Below are 9,892 nucleotides of genomic sequence, written 5' to 3'. Positions count from 1 at the left end.
CTCCATCCTTTTCATTAATTTCCTAATGCACCGTGTATCCCGTATCACGAATTAACCAAAGTTCAGACGTGGGGACTTAGCTCAGTGGTAGAGTGTTCTTTTCGGAATCGAAATGTCCCGATTTCAATCCCCATAATTTTAGTCCTTCTCATTGGTTTTTTAGAGCATGGTTTTTTCCCGAATCACGAACCGACAAATGTCAACCTCACGCGGGAACTTTTGCTCAGTGGTAGAATTTTCGCTTGGCATGCGAAATGTCCCGGGTTCAATCCCCGGAGTCTCCATCCTTTTCATTAATTTCCTAATGCACCGTATATCCCGTATCACGAATTAACAAAAGTTCAGACGTGGGGACTAAGCTCAGTGGTAAAGTGTTCGCTTCGCATGCGAAATGTCCCGGGTTCAATCCCCGGAGTCTCCATCCTTTTCATTAATTTCCTAATGCACCGTGTATCCCGTAGCACGAATTAACAAAAGTTCAGACGTGGGGACTTAGCTCAGTGGTAAAGTGTTCGCTTCGCATGCGAAATGTCCCGGGTTCAATCCCCGGAGTCTACATCCTTTTCATTAATTTCCTAATGCACCGTGTATCCCGTATCACGAATTAACAAAAGCTCAGACGTGGGGACTTAGCTCAGTGGTAGAGTGTTCTCTTCGCATGCGACATGTCCCGGGTTCAATCCCCGGAGTCTCCATCCTTTTCATTAATTTCCTAATGCACCGTGTATCCCGTATCACGAATTAACAAAAGTTCAAACGTGGGGACTTAGCTCAGTGGTAAAGTGTTCGCTTCGCATGCGAAATGTCCCGGGTTCAATCCCCGGAGTCCCCATCCTTTTCATTAATTTCTTAATGCACCGTGTATCCCGTATCACTAATTAACAAAAGTTCAAACGTGGGGACTTAGCTCAGTGGTAAAGTGTTCGCTTCGCATGCGAAATGTCCCGGGTTCAATCCCCGGAGTCTCCATCCTTTTAATTAATTTCCTAATGCACCGTGTATCCCGTATCACGAATTAACAAAAGTTTAGACGTGCGGACTTAGCTCAGTGGTAGAGTGTTCGCTTCGCATGCGAAATGTCCCGGGTTCAATCCCCGGAGTCTCCATCCTTTTCATTAATTTCCTAATGCACCGTGTATCCCGTATCACGAATCAACAAAAGTTCAGACGTGGGGACTTAGCTCAGTGGTAGAGTGTTCGCTTCGCATGCGAAATGTCACGGGTTCAATCCCCGGAGTCTCCATCCTTTTCATTAATTTCCTAATGCACCGTGTATCCCGTATCACGAATTAACAAAAGTTTAGACGTGCGGACTTAGCTCAGTGGTAGAGTGTTCGCTTCGCATGCGAAATGTCCCGGGTTCAATCCCCGGAGTCTCCATCCTTTTCATTAATTTCCTAATGCACCGTGTATCCCGTATCACGAATCAACAAAAGTTCAGACGTGGGGACTTAGCTCAGTGGTAGAGTGTTCGCTTCGCATGCGAAATGTCACGGGTTCAATCCCCGGAGTCTCCATCCTTTTCATTAATTTCCTAATGCACCGTGTATCCCGTAGCACGAATTAACAAAAGTTCAGACGTGGGGACTTAGCTCAGTGGTAGAGTGTTCGCTTCGCATGCGAAATGTCCCGGGTTTAATCCCCGGAGTCTCCATCCTTTTCATTAATTTCCTAATGCACCGTGTATCCCGTATCACGAATTAACCAAAGTTCAGACGTGGGGACTTAGCTCAGTGGTAGAGTGTTCGCTTCGCATGCGAAATGTCCCGGGTTTAATCCACGGAGTCTCCATCCTTTTCATTAATTTCCTAATGCACCGTGAATCCCGTATCACGAATTAACCAAAGTTCAGACGTGGGGACTTAGCTCAGTGGTAGAGTGTTCGCTTCGCATGCGAAATGTCCCGGGTTCAATCCCCGGAGACTCCATCCTTTTCATTAATTTCCTAATGCACCGTGTATCCCGTAGCACGAATTAACAAAAGTTCAGACGTGGGGACTTAGCTCAGTGGTAAAGTGTTCGCTTCGCATGCGAAATGTCCCGGGTTCAATCCCCGGAGTCTCCATCCTTTTCATTAATTTCCTAATGCACCGTGTATCCCGTATCACAAATTAACAAAAGTACAGACGTGGGGACTTAGCTCAGTGGTAGAGTGTTCTTTTCGGAATCGAAATGTCCCGATTTCAATCCCCATAGTTTTAGTCCTTCTCATTGGTTTTTTAGAGCATGGTTTTTTCCCGAATCACGAACCGACAAATGTCAACCTCACGCGGGAACTTTTGCTCAGTGGTAGAATTTTCGCTTGGCATGCGAAATGTCCCGGGTTCAATCCCCGGAGTCTCCATCCTTTTCATTAATTTCCTAATGCACCGTGTATCCCGTATCACGAATTAACCAAAGTTCAGACGTGGGGACTTAGCTCAGTGGTAGAGTGTTCGCTTCGCATGCGAAATGTCCCGGGTTTAATCCCCGGAGTCTCCATCCTTTTCATTAATTTCCTAATGCACCGTGTATCCCGTATCACGAATTAACCAAAGTTCAGACGTGGGGACTTAGCTCAGTGGTAGAGTGTTCGCTTCGCATGCGAAATGTCCCGGGTTTAATCCCCGGAGTCTCCATCCTTTTCATTAATTTCCTAATGCACCGTGTATCCCGTATCACGAATTAACCAAAGTTCAGACGTGGGGACTTAGCTCAGTGGTAGAGTGTTCGCTTCGCATGCGAAATGTCCCGGGTTCAATCCTCGGAGTCTCCATCCTTTTCATTAATTTCCTAATGCACCGTGTATCCCGTATCACGAATCAACAAAAGTTCAGACGTGGGGACTTAGCTCAGTGGTAGAGTGTTCGCTTCGCATGCGAAATGTCCCGGGTTCAATCCCCGGAGTCTCCATCCTTTTCATTAATTTCCTAATGCACCGTGTATCCCGTAGCACGAATTAACAAAAGTTCAGACGTGGGGACTTAGCTCAGTGGTAAAGTGTTCGCTTCGCATGCGAAATGTCCCGGGTTCAATCCCCGGAGTCTCCATCCTTTTCATTAATTTCCTAATGCACCGTGTATCCCGTATCACGAATTAACAAAAGTTCAGACGTGGGGACTAAGCTCAGTGGTAGAGTGTTCGCTCCGCGTGCGAAATGTCCAGGGTTCAATCCCCGGAGTCTCCATCCTTTTCATTAATTTCCTAATGCACCGTGTATCCCGTATCACGAATTAACAAAAGTTTAGACGTGCGGACTTAGCTCAGTGGTAGAGTGTTCGCTTCGCATGCGAAATGTCCCGGGTTCAATCCCCGGAGTCTCCATCCTTTTCATTAATTTCCTAATGCACCGTGTATCCCGTATCACGAATCAACAAAAGTTCAGACGTGGGGACTTAGCTCAGTGGTAGAGTGTTCGCTTCGCATGCGAAATGTCACGGGTTCAATCCCCGGAGTCTCCATCCTTTTCATTAATTTCCTAATGCACCGTGTATCCCGTAGCACGAATTAACAAAAGTTCAGACGTGGGGACTTAGCTCAGTGGTAGAGTGTTCGCTTCGCATGCGAAATGTCCCGGGTTTAATCCCCGGAGTCTCCATCCTTTTCATTAATTTCCTAATGCACCGTGTATCCCGTATCACGAATTAACCAAAGTTCAGACGTGGGGACTTAGCTCAGTGGTAGAGTGTTCGCTTCGCATGCGAAATGTCCCGGGTTTAATCCCCGGAGTCTCCATCCTTTTCATTAATTTCCTAATGCACCGTGTATCCCGTATCACGAATTAACCAAAGTTCAGACGTGGGGACTTAGCTCAGTGGTAGAGTGTTCGCTTCGCATGCGAAATGTCCCGGGTTCAATCCCCGGAGTCTCCATCCTTTTCATTAATTTCCTAATGCACCGTGTATCCCGTATCACGAATCAACAAAAGTTCAGACGTGGGGACTTAGCTCAGTGGTAGAGTGTTCGCTTCGCATGCGAAATGTCCCGGGTTCAATCCCCGGAGTCTCCATCCTTTTCATTAATTTCCTAATGCACCGTGTATCCCGTATCACGAATTAACAAAAGTTTAGACGTGCGGACTTAGCTCAGTGGTAGAGTGTTCGCTTCGCATGCGAAATGTCCCGGGTTTAATCCCCGGAGTCTCCATCCTTTTCATTAATTTCCTAATGCACCGTGAATCCCGTATCACGAATTAACCAAAGTTCAGACGTGGGGACTTAGCTCAGTGGTAGAGTGTTCGCTTCGCATGCGAAATGTCCCGGGTTCAATCCCCGGAGACTCCATCCTTTTCATTAATTTCCTAATGCACCGTGTATCCCGTAGCACGAATTAACAAAAGTTCAGACGTGGGGACTTAGCTCAGTGGTAAAGTGTTCGCTTCGCATGCGAAATGTCCCGGGTTCAATCCCCGGAGTCTCCATCCTTTTCATTAATTTCCTAATGCACCGTGTATCCCGTATCACGAATTAACAAAAGTTCAGACGTGGGGACTAAGCTCAGTGGTAGAGTGTTCGCTCCGCGTGCGAAATGTCCAGGGTTCAATCCCCGGAGTCTCCATCCTTTTCATTAATTTCCTAATGCACCGTGTATCCCGTATCACGAATTAACAAAAGTTTAGACGTGCGGACTTAGCTCAGTGGTAGAGTGTTCGCTTCGCATGCGAAATGTCCCGGGTTCAATCCCCGGAGTCTCCATCCTTTTCATTAATTTCCTAATGCACCGTGTATCCCGTATCACGAATCAACAAAAGTTCAGACGTGGGGACTTAGCTCAGTGGTAGAGTGTTCGCTTCGCATGCGAAATGTCACGGGTTCAATCCCCGGAGTCTCCATCCTTTTCATTAATTTCCTAATGCACCGTGTATCCCGTAGCACGAATTAACAAAAGTTCAGACGTGGGGACTTAGCTCAGTGGTAGAGTGTTCGCTTCACATGCGAAATGTCCCGGGTTTAATCCCCGGAGTCTCCATCCGTTTCATTAATTTCCTAATGCACCGTGTATCCCGTATCACGAATTAACCAAAGTTCAGACGTGGGGACTTAGCTCAGTGGTAGAGTGTTCGCTTCGCATGCGAAATGTCCCGGGTTTAATCCCCGGAGTCTCCATCCTTTTCATTAATTTCCTAATGCACCGTGTATCCCGTATCACGAATTAACCAAAGTTCAGACGTGGGGACTTAGCTCAGTGGTAGAGTGTTCGCTTCGCATGCGAAATGTCCCGGGTTCAATCCCCGGAGTCTCCATCCTTTTCATTAATTTCCTAATGCACCGTGTATCCCGTATCACGAATCAACAAAAGTTCAGACGTGGGGACTTAGCTCAGTGGTAGAGTGTTCGCTTCGCATGCGAAATGTCCCGGGTTCAATCCCCGGAGTCTCCATCCTTTTCATTAATTTCCTAATGCACCGTGTATCCCGTATCACGAATTAACAAAAGTTTAGACGTGCGGACTTAGCTCAGTGGTAGAGTGTTCGCTTCGCATGCGAAATGTCCCGGGTTTAATCCCCGGAGTCTCCATCCTTTTCATTAATTTCCTAATGCACCGTGTATCCCGTATCACGAATTAACCAAAGTTCAGACGTGGGGACTTAGCTCAGTGGTAGAGTGTTCGCTTCGCATGCGAAATGTCCCGGGTTCAATCCCCGGAGTCTCCATCCTTTTCATTAATTTCCTAATGCACCGTGTATCCCGTATCACGAATCAACAAAAGTTCAGACGTGGGGACTTAGCTCAGTGGTAGAGTGTTCGCTTCGCATGCGAAATGTCCCGGGTTCAATCCCCGGAGTCTCCATCCTTTTCATTAATTTCCTAATGCACCGTGTATCCCGTAGCACGAATTAACAAAAGTTCAGACGTGGGGACTTAGCTCAGTGGTAGAGTGTTCGCTTCGCATGCGAAATGTCCCGGGTTCAATCCACGGAGTCTCCATCCTTTTCATTAATTTCCTAATGCACCGTGTATCCCGTATCACGAATTAACCAAAGTTCAGACGTGGGGACTTAGCTCAGTGGTAGAGTGTTCTTTTCGGAATCGAAATGTCCCGATTTCAATCCCCATAGTTTTAGTCCTTCTCATTGGTTTTTTAGAGCATGGTTTTTTCCCGAATCACGAACCGACAAATGTCAACCTCACGCGGGAACTTTTGCTCAGTGGTAGAATTTTCGCTTGGCATGCGAAATGTCCCGGGTTCAATCCCCGGAGTCTCCATCGTTTTCATTAATTTCCTAATGCACCGTGTATCCCGTATCACGAATTAACCAAAGTTCAGACGTGGGGACTTAGCTCAGTGGTAGAGTGTTATCTTCGCATGCGAAATGTCCCGGGTTCAATCCCCGGAGTCTCCATCCTTTTCATTAATTTCCTAATGCACCGTGTATCCCGTATCACGAATTAACCAAAGTTCAGACGTGGGGACTTAGCTCAGTGGTAGAGTGTTCGCTTCGCATGCGAAATGTCCCGGGTTCAATCCACGGAGTCTCCATCCTTTTCATTAATTTCCTAATGCACCGTGTATCCCGTATCACGAATTAACCAAAGTTCAGACGTGGGGACTTAGCTCAGTGGTAGAGTGTTCTTTTCGGAATCGAAATGTCCCGATTTCAATCCCCATAGTTTTAGTCCTTCTCATTGGTTTTTTAGAGCATGGTTTTTTCCCGAATCACGAACCGACAAATGTCAACCTCACGCGGGAACTTTTGCTCAGTGGTAGAATTTTCGCTTGGCATGCGAAATGTCCCGGGTTCAATCCCCGGAGTCTCCATCGTTTTCATTAATTTCCTAATGCACCGTGTATCCCGTATCACGAATTAACCAAAGTTCAGACGTGGGGACTTAGCTCAGTGGTAGAGTGTTATCTTCGCATGCGAAATGTCCCGGGTTCAATCCCCGGAGTCTCCATCCTTTTCATTAATTTCCTAATGCACCGTGTATCCCGTATCACGAATTAACCAAAGTTCAGACGTGGGGACTTAGCTCAGTGGTAGAGTGTTCGCTTCGCATGCGAAATGTCCCGGGTTCAATCCACGGAGTCTCCATCCTTTTCATTAATTTCCTAATGCACCGTGTATCCCGTATCACGAATTAACCAAAGTTCAGACGTGGGGACTTAGCTCAGTGGTAGAGTGTTCTTTTCGGAATCGAAATGTCCCGATTTCAATCCCCATAGTTTTAGTCCTTCTCATTGGTTTTTTAGAGCATGGTTTTTTCCCGAATCACGAACCGACAAATGTCAACCTCACGCGGGAACTTTTGCTCAGTGGTAGAATTTTCGCTTGGCATGCGAAATGTCCCGGGTTCAATCCCCGGAGTCTCCATCGTTTTCATTAATTTCCTAATGCACCGTGTATCCCGTATCACGAATTAACCAAAGTTCAGACGTGGGGACTTAGCTCAGTGGTAGAGTGTTATCTTCGCATGCGAAATGTCCCGGGTTCAATCCCCGGAGTCTCCATCCTTTTCATTAATTTCCTAATGCACCGTGTATCCCGTATCACGAATTAACCAAAGTTCAGACGTGGGGACTTAGCTCAGTGGTAGAGTGTTATCTTCGCATGCGAAATGTCCCAGGTTCAATCCCCGGAGTCTAAATCCTTTTCATTAATTTCCTAATGCACCGTGTATCCCGTATCACGAATTAACAAAAGTTCAGACGTGGGGACTTAGCTCAGTGGTAAAGTGTTCGCTTCGCATGCGAAATGTCCCGGGTTCAATCCCCGGAGTCTTTATCCTTTTCATTAATTTCCTAATGCACCGTGTATCCCGTATCACGAATTAACAAAAGTCCAGACGTGGGGACTTAGCTCAGTGGTAGAGTGTTCGCTTCGCATGCGAAATGTCCCGGGTTCAATCCCCGGAGTCTCCAGCCTTTTCATTAATTTCCTAATGCACCGTGTATCCCGTATCACGAATTAACAAAAGTCCAGACGTGGGGACTTAGCTCAGTGGTAGAGTGTTCGCTTCGCATGCGAAATGTCCCGGGTTCAATCCCCGGAGTCTCCATCCTTTTCATTAATTTCCTAATGCACCGTGTATCCCGTATCACGAATTAACAAAAGTTCAGACGTGGGGACTTAGCTCAGTGGAAAAGTGTTCGCTTCGCATGCGAAATGTCCCGGGTTCAATCCCCGGAGTCTTTATCCTTTTCATTAATTTCCTAATGCACCGTGTATCCCGTATCACGAATTAACAAAAGTTCAGACGTGGGACTTAGCTCAGTGGTAGAGTGTTCGCTTCGCATGCGAAATGTCCCGGGTTCAATCCCCGGAGTCTCCATCCTTTTCATTAATTTCCTAATGCACCGTGTATCCCGTATCACGAATTAACAAAAGTTCAGGCGTTAGAACTTAGCTCAGTGGTAAAGTGTTCGCTTCGCATGCGAAATGTCCCGGGTTCAATCCCCGGAGTCTCCATCCTTTTCATTAATTTCCTAATGCACCGTTTATCCCGTATCACAAATTAACAAAAGTACAGACGTGGGGACTTAGCTCAGTGGTAGAGTGTTCTTTTCGGAATCGAAATGTCCCGATTTCAATCCCCATAGTTTTAGTCCTTCTCATTGGTTTTTTAGAGCATGGTTTTTTCCCGAATCACGAACCGACAAATGTCAACCTCACGCGGGAACTTTTGCTCAGTGGTAGAATTTTCGCTTGGCATGCGAAATGTCCCGGGTTCAATCCCCGGGGTCTCCATCCTTTTCATTAATTTCCTAATGCACCGTGTATCCCGTATCACGAATTAACCAAAGTTCAGACGTGGGGACTTAGCTCAGTGGTAGAGTGTTATATTCGCATGCGAAATGTCCCGGGTTCAATCCCCGGAGTCTCCATCCTTTTCATTAATTTCCTAATGCACCGTGTATCCCGTATCACGAATTAACAATAGTTCAGACGTGGGGACTTAGCTCAGTGTTAAAGTGTTCGCTTCGAATGCGAAATGTCCCGGGTTCAATCCCCGGAGTCTTTATCCTTTTCATTAATTTCCTAATGCACCGTGTATCCCGTATCATGAATTAACAAAAGTCCAGGCGTGGGGACTTAGCTCAGTGGTAGAGTGTTCGCTTCGCATGCGAAATGTCCCGGGTTCAATCCCCGGAGTCTCCATCCTTTTCATTAATTTCCTAATGCACCGTGTATCCCGTATCACGAATCAACAAAAGTTCAGACGTGGGGACTTAGCTCAGTGGTAGAGTGTTCGCTTCGCATGCGAAATGTCCCGGGTTCAATCCCCGGAGTCTCCATCCTTTTCATTAATTTCCTAATGCACCGTGTATCCCGTATCACGAATTAACAAAAGTTCAGACGTGGGGACGTAGCTCAGTGTTAGAGTGTTCGCTTCGCATGCGAAATGTCCCGGGTTCAATCCCCAGAGTCTCCATCCTTTTCATTAATTTCCTAATGCACCGTGTATCCCGTATCACGAATTAACCAAAGTTCAGACGTGGGGACTTAGCTCAGTGGTAGAGTGTTCGCTTCGCATGCGAAATGTCCCGGGTTCAATCCCCGGAGTCTCCATCCTTTTCATTAATTTCCTAATGCACCGTGTATCCCGTATCACGAATCAACAAAAGTTCAGACGTGGGGACTTAGCTCAGTGGTAGAGTGTTCGCTTCGCATGCGAAATGTCCCGGGTTCAATCCCCGGAGTCTCCATCCTTTTCATTAATTTCCTAATGCACCGTGTATCCCGTAGCACGAATTAACAAAAGTTCAGACGTGGGGACTTAGCTCAGTGGTAGAGTGTTCGCTTCGCATGCGAAATGTCCCGGGTTCAATCCACGGAGTCTCCATCCTTTTCATTAATTTCCTAATGCACCGTGTATCCCGTATCACGAATTAACCAAAGTTCAGACGTGGGGACTTAGCTCAGTGGTAGAGTGTTCTTTTCGGAATCGAAATGTCCCGATTTCAATCCCCATAG

General features: G+C 46.7%; 54 non-coding genes across 54 annotated transcripts; all 54 read left to right on the top strand.

Annotated features, from left to right (window-relative positions):
- The first annotated feature begins 349 nt into the window (after positions 1 to 349).
- TRNAA-CGC (transfer RNA alanine (anticodon CGC)) lies at positions 350 to 421 on the top strand. The gene has a single exon. It is a non-coding gene; the product is annotated as a tRNA-Ala (tRNA).
- Positions 422 to 486: 65 nt separating this feature from the next.
- TRNAA-CGC (transfer RNA alanine (anticodon CGC)) lies at positions 487 to 558 on the top strand. Its single transcript has one exon. It is a non-coding gene; the product is annotated as a tRNA-Ala (tRNA).
- A 65-nt stretch (positions 559 to 623) lies between these two features.
- Positions 624 to 695, top strand: TRNAA-CGC (transfer RNA alanine (anticodon CGC)). Its single transcript has one exon. It is a non-coding gene; the product is annotated as a tRNA-Ala (tRNA).
- Positions 696 to 760: 65 nt separating this feature from the next.
- TRNAA-CGC (transfer RNA alanine (anticodon CGC)) lies at positions 761 to 832 on the top strand. Its single transcript has one exon. It is a non-coding gene; the product is annotated as a tRNA-Ala (tRNA).
- Positions 833 to 897: 65 nt separating this feature from the next.
- TRNAA-CGC (transfer RNA alanine (anticodon CGC)) lies at positions 898 to 969 on the top strand. Its single transcript has one exon. It is a non-coding gene; the product is annotated as a tRNA-Ala (tRNA).
- Positions 970 to 1,034: 65 nt separating this feature from the next.
- Positions 1,035 to 1,106, top strand: TRNAA-CGC (transfer RNA alanine (anticodon CGC)). The gene has a single exon. It is a non-coding gene; the product is annotated as a tRNA-Ala (tRNA).
- A 65-nt stretch (positions 1,107 to 1,171) lies between these two features.
- On the top strand, positions 1,172 to 1,243 carry TRNAA-CGC (transfer RNA alanine (anticodon CGC)). Its single transcript has one exon. It is a non-coding gene; the product is annotated as a tRNA-Ala (tRNA).
- Positions 1,244 to 1,308: 65 nt separating this feature from the next.
- Positions 1,309 to 1,380, top strand: TRNAA-CGC (transfer RNA alanine (anticodon CGC)). Its single transcript has one exon. It is a non-coding gene; the product is annotated as a tRNA-Ala (tRNA).
- A 65-nt stretch (positions 1,381 to 1,445) lies between these two features.
- TRNAA-CGC (transfer RNA alanine (anticodon CGC)) lies at positions 1,446 to 1,517 on the top strand. Its single transcript has one exon. It is a non-coding gene; the product is annotated as a tRNA-Ala (tRNA).
- A 65-nt stretch (positions 1,518 to 1,582) lies between these two features.
- TRNAA-CGC (transfer RNA alanine (anticodon CGC)) lies at positions 1,583 to 1,654 on the top strand. The gene has a single exon. It is a non-coding gene; the product is annotated as a tRNA-Ala (tRNA).
- Positions 1,655 to 1,719: 65 nt separating this feature from the next.
- TRNAA-CGC (transfer RNA alanine (anticodon CGC)) lies at positions 1,720 to 1,791 on the top strand. Its single transcript has one exon. It is a non-coding gene; the product is annotated as a tRNA-Ala (tRNA).
- Positions 1,792 to 1,856: 65 nt separating this feature from the next.
- TRNAA-CGC (transfer RNA alanine (anticodon CGC)) lies at positions 1,857 to 1,928 on the top strand. The gene has a single exon. It is a non-coding gene; the product is annotated as a tRNA-Ala (tRNA).
- Positions 1,929 to 1,993: 65 nt separating this feature from the next.
- Positions 1,994 to 2,065, top strand: TRNAA-CGC (transfer RNA alanine (anticodon CGC)). Its single transcript has one exon. It is a non-coding gene; the product is annotated as a tRNA-Ala (tRNA).
- A 344-nt stretch (positions 2,066 to 2,409) lies between these two features.
- On the top strand, positions 2,410 to 2,481 carry TRNAA-CGC (transfer RNA alanine (anticodon CGC)). The gene has a single exon. It is a non-coding gene; the product is annotated as a tRNA-Ala (tRNA).
- A 65-nt stretch (positions 2,482 to 2,546) lies between these two features.
- Positions 2,547 to 2,618, top strand: TRNAA-CGC (transfer RNA alanine (anticodon CGC)). Its single transcript has one exon. It is a non-coding gene; the product is annotated as a tRNA-Ala (tRNA).
- A 65-nt stretch (positions 2,619 to 2,683) lies between these two features.
- TRNAA-CGC (transfer RNA alanine (anticodon CGC)) lies at positions 2,684 to 2,755 on the top strand. The gene has a single exon. It is a non-coding gene; the product is annotated as a tRNA-Ala (tRNA).
- A 65-nt stretch (positions 2,756 to 2,820) lies between these two features.
- TRNAA-CGC (transfer RNA alanine (anticodon CGC)) lies at positions 2,821 to 2,892 on the top strand. Its single transcript has one exon. It is a non-coding gene; the product is annotated as a tRNA-Ala (tRNA).
- A 65-nt stretch (positions 2,893 to 2,957) lies between these two features.
- On the top strand, positions 2,958 to 3,029 carry TRNAA-CGC (transfer RNA alanine (anticodon CGC)). The gene has a single exon. It is a non-coding gene; the product is annotated as a tRNA-Ala (tRNA).
- A 65-nt stretch (positions 3,030 to 3,094) lies between these two features.
- Positions 3,095 to 3,166, top strand: TRNAA-CGC (transfer RNA alanine (anticodon CGC)). The gene has a single exon. It is a non-coding gene; the product is annotated as a tRNA-Ala (tRNA).
- A 65-nt stretch (positions 3,167 to 3,231) lies between these two features.
- TRNAA-CGC (transfer RNA alanine (anticodon CGC)) lies at positions 3,232 to 3,303 on the top strand. The gene has a single exon. It is a non-coding gene; the product is annotated as a tRNA-Ala (tRNA).
- A 65-nt stretch (positions 3,304 to 3,368) lies between these two features.
- On the top strand, positions 3,369 to 3,440 carry TRNAA-CGC (transfer RNA alanine (anticodon CGC)). Its single transcript has one exon. It is a non-coding gene; the product is annotated as a tRNA-Ala (tRNA).
- Positions 3,441 to 3,505: 65 nt separating this feature from the next.
- TRNAA-CGC (transfer RNA alanine (anticodon CGC)) lies at positions 3,506 to 3,577 on the top strand. The gene has a single exon. It is a non-coding gene; the product is annotated as a tRNA-Ala (tRNA).
- Positions 3,578 to 3,642: 65 nt separating this feature from the next.
- On the top strand, positions 3,643 to 3,714 carry TRNAA-CGC (transfer RNA alanine (anticodon CGC)). Its single transcript has one exon. It is a non-coding gene; the product is annotated as a tRNA-Ala (tRNA).
- Positions 3,715 to 3,779: 65 nt separating this feature from the next.
- TRNAA-CGC (transfer RNA alanine (anticodon CGC)) lies at positions 3,780 to 3,851 on the top strand. Its single transcript has one exon. It is a non-coding gene; the product is annotated as a tRNA-Ala (tRNA).
- A 65-nt stretch (positions 3,852 to 3,916) lies between these two features.
- On the top strand, positions 3,917 to 3,988 carry TRNAA-CGC (transfer RNA alanine (anticodon CGC)). The gene has a single exon. It is a non-coding gene; the product is annotated as a tRNA-Ala (tRNA).
- A 65-nt stretch (positions 3,989 to 4,053) lies between these two features.
- Positions 4,054 to 4,125, top strand: TRNAA-CGC (transfer RNA alanine (anticodon CGC)). Its single transcript has one exon. It is a non-coding gene; the product is annotated as a tRNA-Ala (tRNA).
- Positions 4,126 to 4,190: 65 nt separating this feature from the next.
- On the top strand, positions 4,191 to 4,262 carry TRNAA-CGC (transfer RNA alanine (anticodon CGC)). Its single transcript has one exon. It is a non-coding gene; the product is annotated as a tRNA-Ala (tRNA).
- A 65-nt stretch (positions 4,263 to 4,327) lies between these two features.
- TRNAA-CGC (transfer RNA alanine (anticodon CGC)) lies at positions 4,328 to 4,399 on the top strand. The gene has a single exon. It is a non-coding gene; the product is annotated as a tRNA-Ala (tRNA).
- A 65-nt stretch (positions 4,400 to 4,464) lies between these two features.
- Positions 4,465 to 4,536, top strand: TRNAA-CGC (transfer RNA alanine (anticodon CGC)). Its single transcript has one exon. It is a non-coding gene; the product is annotated as a tRNA-Ala (tRNA).
- Positions 4,537 to 4,601: 65 nt separating this feature from the next.
- Positions 4,602 to 4,673, top strand: TRNAA-CGC (transfer RNA alanine (anticodon CGC)). Its single transcript has one exon. It is a non-coding gene; the product is annotated as a tRNA-Ala (tRNA).
- A 65-nt stretch (positions 4,674 to 4,738) lies between these two features.
- On the top strand, positions 4,739 to 4,810 carry TRNAA-CGC (transfer RNA alanine (anticodon CGC)). Its single transcript has one exon. It is a non-coding gene; the product is annotated as a tRNA-Ala (tRNA).
- Positions 4,811 to 4,875: 65 nt separating this feature from the next.
- TRNAV-CAC (transfer RNA valine (anticodon CAC)) lies at positions 4,876 to 4,947 on the top strand. The gene has a single exon. It is a non-coding gene; the product is annotated as a tRNA-Val (tRNA).
- Positions 4,948 to 5,012: 65 nt separating this feature from the next.
- TRNAA-CGC (transfer RNA alanine (anticodon CGC)) lies at positions 5,013 to 5,084 on the top strand. Its single transcript has one exon. It is a non-coding gene; the product is annotated as a tRNA-Ala (tRNA).
- A 65-nt stretch (positions 5,085 to 5,149) lies between these two features.
- Positions 5,150 to 5,221, top strand: TRNAA-CGC (transfer RNA alanine (anticodon CGC)). The gene has a single exon. It is a non-coding gene; the product is annotated as a tRNA-Ala (tRNA).
- A 65-nt stretch (positions 5,222 to 5,286) lies between these two features.
- TRNAA-CGC (transfer RNA alanine (anticodon CGC)) lies at positions 5,287 to 5,358 on the top strand. Its single transcript has one exon. It is a non-coding gene; the product is annotated as a tRNA-Ala (tRNA).
- Positions 5,359 to 5,423: 65 nt separating this feature from the next.
- TRNAA-CGC (transfer RNA alanine (anticodon CGC)) lies at positions 5,424 to 5,495 on the top strand. Its single transcript has one exon. It is a non-coding gene; the product is annotated as a tRNA-Ala (tRNA).
- Positions 5,496 to 5,560: 65 nt separating this feature from the next.
- TRNAA-CGC (transfer RNA alanine (anticodon CGC)) lies at positions 5,561 to 5,632 on the top strand. Its single transcript has one exon. It is a non-coding gene; the product is annotated as a tRNA-Ala (tRNA).
- Positions 5,633 to 5,697: 65 nt separating this feature from the next.
- TRNAA-CGC (transfer RNA alanine (anticodon CGC)) lies at positions 5,698 to 5,769 on the top strand. Its single transcript has one exon. It is a non-coding gene; the product is annotated as a tRNA-Ala (tRNA).
- A 65-nt stretch (positions 5,770 to 5,834) lies between these two features.
- TRNAA-CGC (transfer RNA alanine (anticodon CGC)) lies at positions 5,835 to 5,906 on the top strand. The gene has a single exon. It is a non-coding gene; the product is annotated as a tRNA-Ala (tRNA).
- Positions 5,907 to 6,250: 344 nt separating this feature from the next.
- Positions 6,251 to 6,322, top strand: TRNAA-CGC (transfer RNA alanine (anticodon CGC)). The gene has a single exon. It is a non-coding gene; the product is annotated as a tRNA-Ala (tRNA).
- Positions 6,323 to 6,387: 65 nt separating this feature from the next.
- On the top strand, positions 6,388 to 6,459 carry TRNAA-CGC (transfer RNA alanine (anticodon CGC)). Its single transcript has one exon. It is a non-coding gene; the product is annotated as a tRNA-Ala (tRNA).
- Positions 6,460 to 6,803: 344 nt separating this feature from the next.
- TRNAA-CGC (transfer RNA alanine (anticodon CGC)) lies at positions 6,804 to 6,875 on the top strand. The gene has a single exon. It is a non-coding gene; the product is annotated as a tRNA-Ala (tRNA).
- A 65-nt stretch (positions 6,876 to 6,940) lies between these two features.
- TRNAA-CGC (transfer RNA alanine (anticodon CGC)) lies at positions 6,941 to 7,012 on the top strand. The gene has a single exon. It is a non-coding gene; the product is annotated as a tRNA-Ala (tRNA).
- Positions 7,013 to 7,356: 344 nt separating this feature from the next.
- On the top strand, positions 7,357 to 7,428 carry TRNAA-CGC (transfer RNA alanine (anticodon CGC)). The gene has a single exon. It is a non-coding gene; the product is annotated as a tRNA-Ala (tRNA).
- Positions 7,429 to 7,630: 202 nt separating this feature from the next.
- Positions 7,631 to 7,702, top strand: TRNAA-CGC (transfer RNA alanine (anticodon CGC)). The gene has a single exon. It is a non-coding gene; the product is annotated as a tRNA-Ala (tRNA).
- Positions 7,703 to 7,767: 65 nt separating this feature from the next.
- Positions 7,768 to 7,839, top strand: TRNAA-CGC (transfer RNA alanine (anticodon CGC)). Its single transcript has one exon. It is a non-coding gene; the product is annotated as a tRNA-Ala (tRNA).
- A 65-nt stretch (positions 7,840 to 7,904) lies between these two features.
- On the top strand, positions 7,905 to 7,976 carry TRNAA-CGC (transfer RNA alanine (anticodon CGC)). The gene has a single exon. It is a non-coding gene; the product is annotated as a tRNA-Ala (tRNA).
- Positions 7,977 to 8,041: 65 nt separating this feature from the next.
- Positions 8,042 to 8,113, top strand: TRNAA-CGC (transfer RNA alanine (anticodon CGC)). Its single transcript has one exon. It is a non-coding gene; the product is annotated as a tRNA-Ala (tRNA).
- A 754-nt stretch (positions 8,114 to 8,867) lies between these two features.
- On the top strand, positions 8,868 to 8,939 carry TRNAS-CGA (transfer RNA serine (anticodon CGA)). Its single transcript has one exon. It is a non-coding gene; the product is annotated as a tRNA-Ser (tRNA).
- Positions 8,940 to 9,004: 65 nt separating this feature from the next.
- Positions 9,005 to 9,076, top strand: TRNAA-CGC (transfer RNA alanine (anticodon CGC)). Its single transcript has one exon. It is a non-coding gene; the product is annotated as a tRNA-Ala (tRNA).
- Positions 9,077 to 9,141: 65 nt separating this feature from the next.
- On the top strand, positions 9,142 to 9,213 carry TRNAA-CGC (transfer RNA alanine (anticodon CGC)). The gene has a single exon. It is a non-coding gene; the product is annotated as a tRNA-Ala (tRNA).
- A 202-nt stretch (positions 9,214 to 9,415) lies between these two features.
- Positions 9,416 to 9,487, top strand: TRNAA-CGC (transfer RNA alanine (anticodon CGC)). Its single transcript has one exon. It is a non-coding gene; the product is annotated as a tRNA-Ala (tRNA).
- A 65-nt stretch (positions 9,488 to 9,552) lies between these two features.
- TRNAA-CGC (transfer RNA alanine (anticodon CGC)) lies at positions 9,553 to 9,624 on the top strand. The gene has a single exon. It is a non-coding gene; the product is annotated as a tRNA-Ala (tRNA).
- A 65-nt stretch (positions 9,625 to 9,689) lies between these two features.
- TRNAA-CGC (transfer RNA alanine (anticodon CGC)) lies at positions 9,690 to 9,761 on the top strand. Its single transcript has one exon. It is a non-coding gene; the product is annotated as a tRNA-Ala (tRNA).
- The last annotated feature ends 131 nt before the right edge of the window (positions 9,762 to 9,892 follow it).

The sequence above is a fragment of the Leiobunum rupestre genome, chromosome 5, assembly GCF_980474605.1.
Source record: "Leiobunum rupestre chromosome 5, qqLeiRupe1.1.hap1, whole genome shotgun sequence".
NCBI lineage: Eukaryota > Metazoa > Arthropoda > Arachnida > Opiliones > Sclerosomatidae > Leiobunum > Leiobunum rupestre.
Note: the sequence above shows the minus strand (reverse complement) of the source record. Positions and strands in the feature narration are given on the sequence as shown.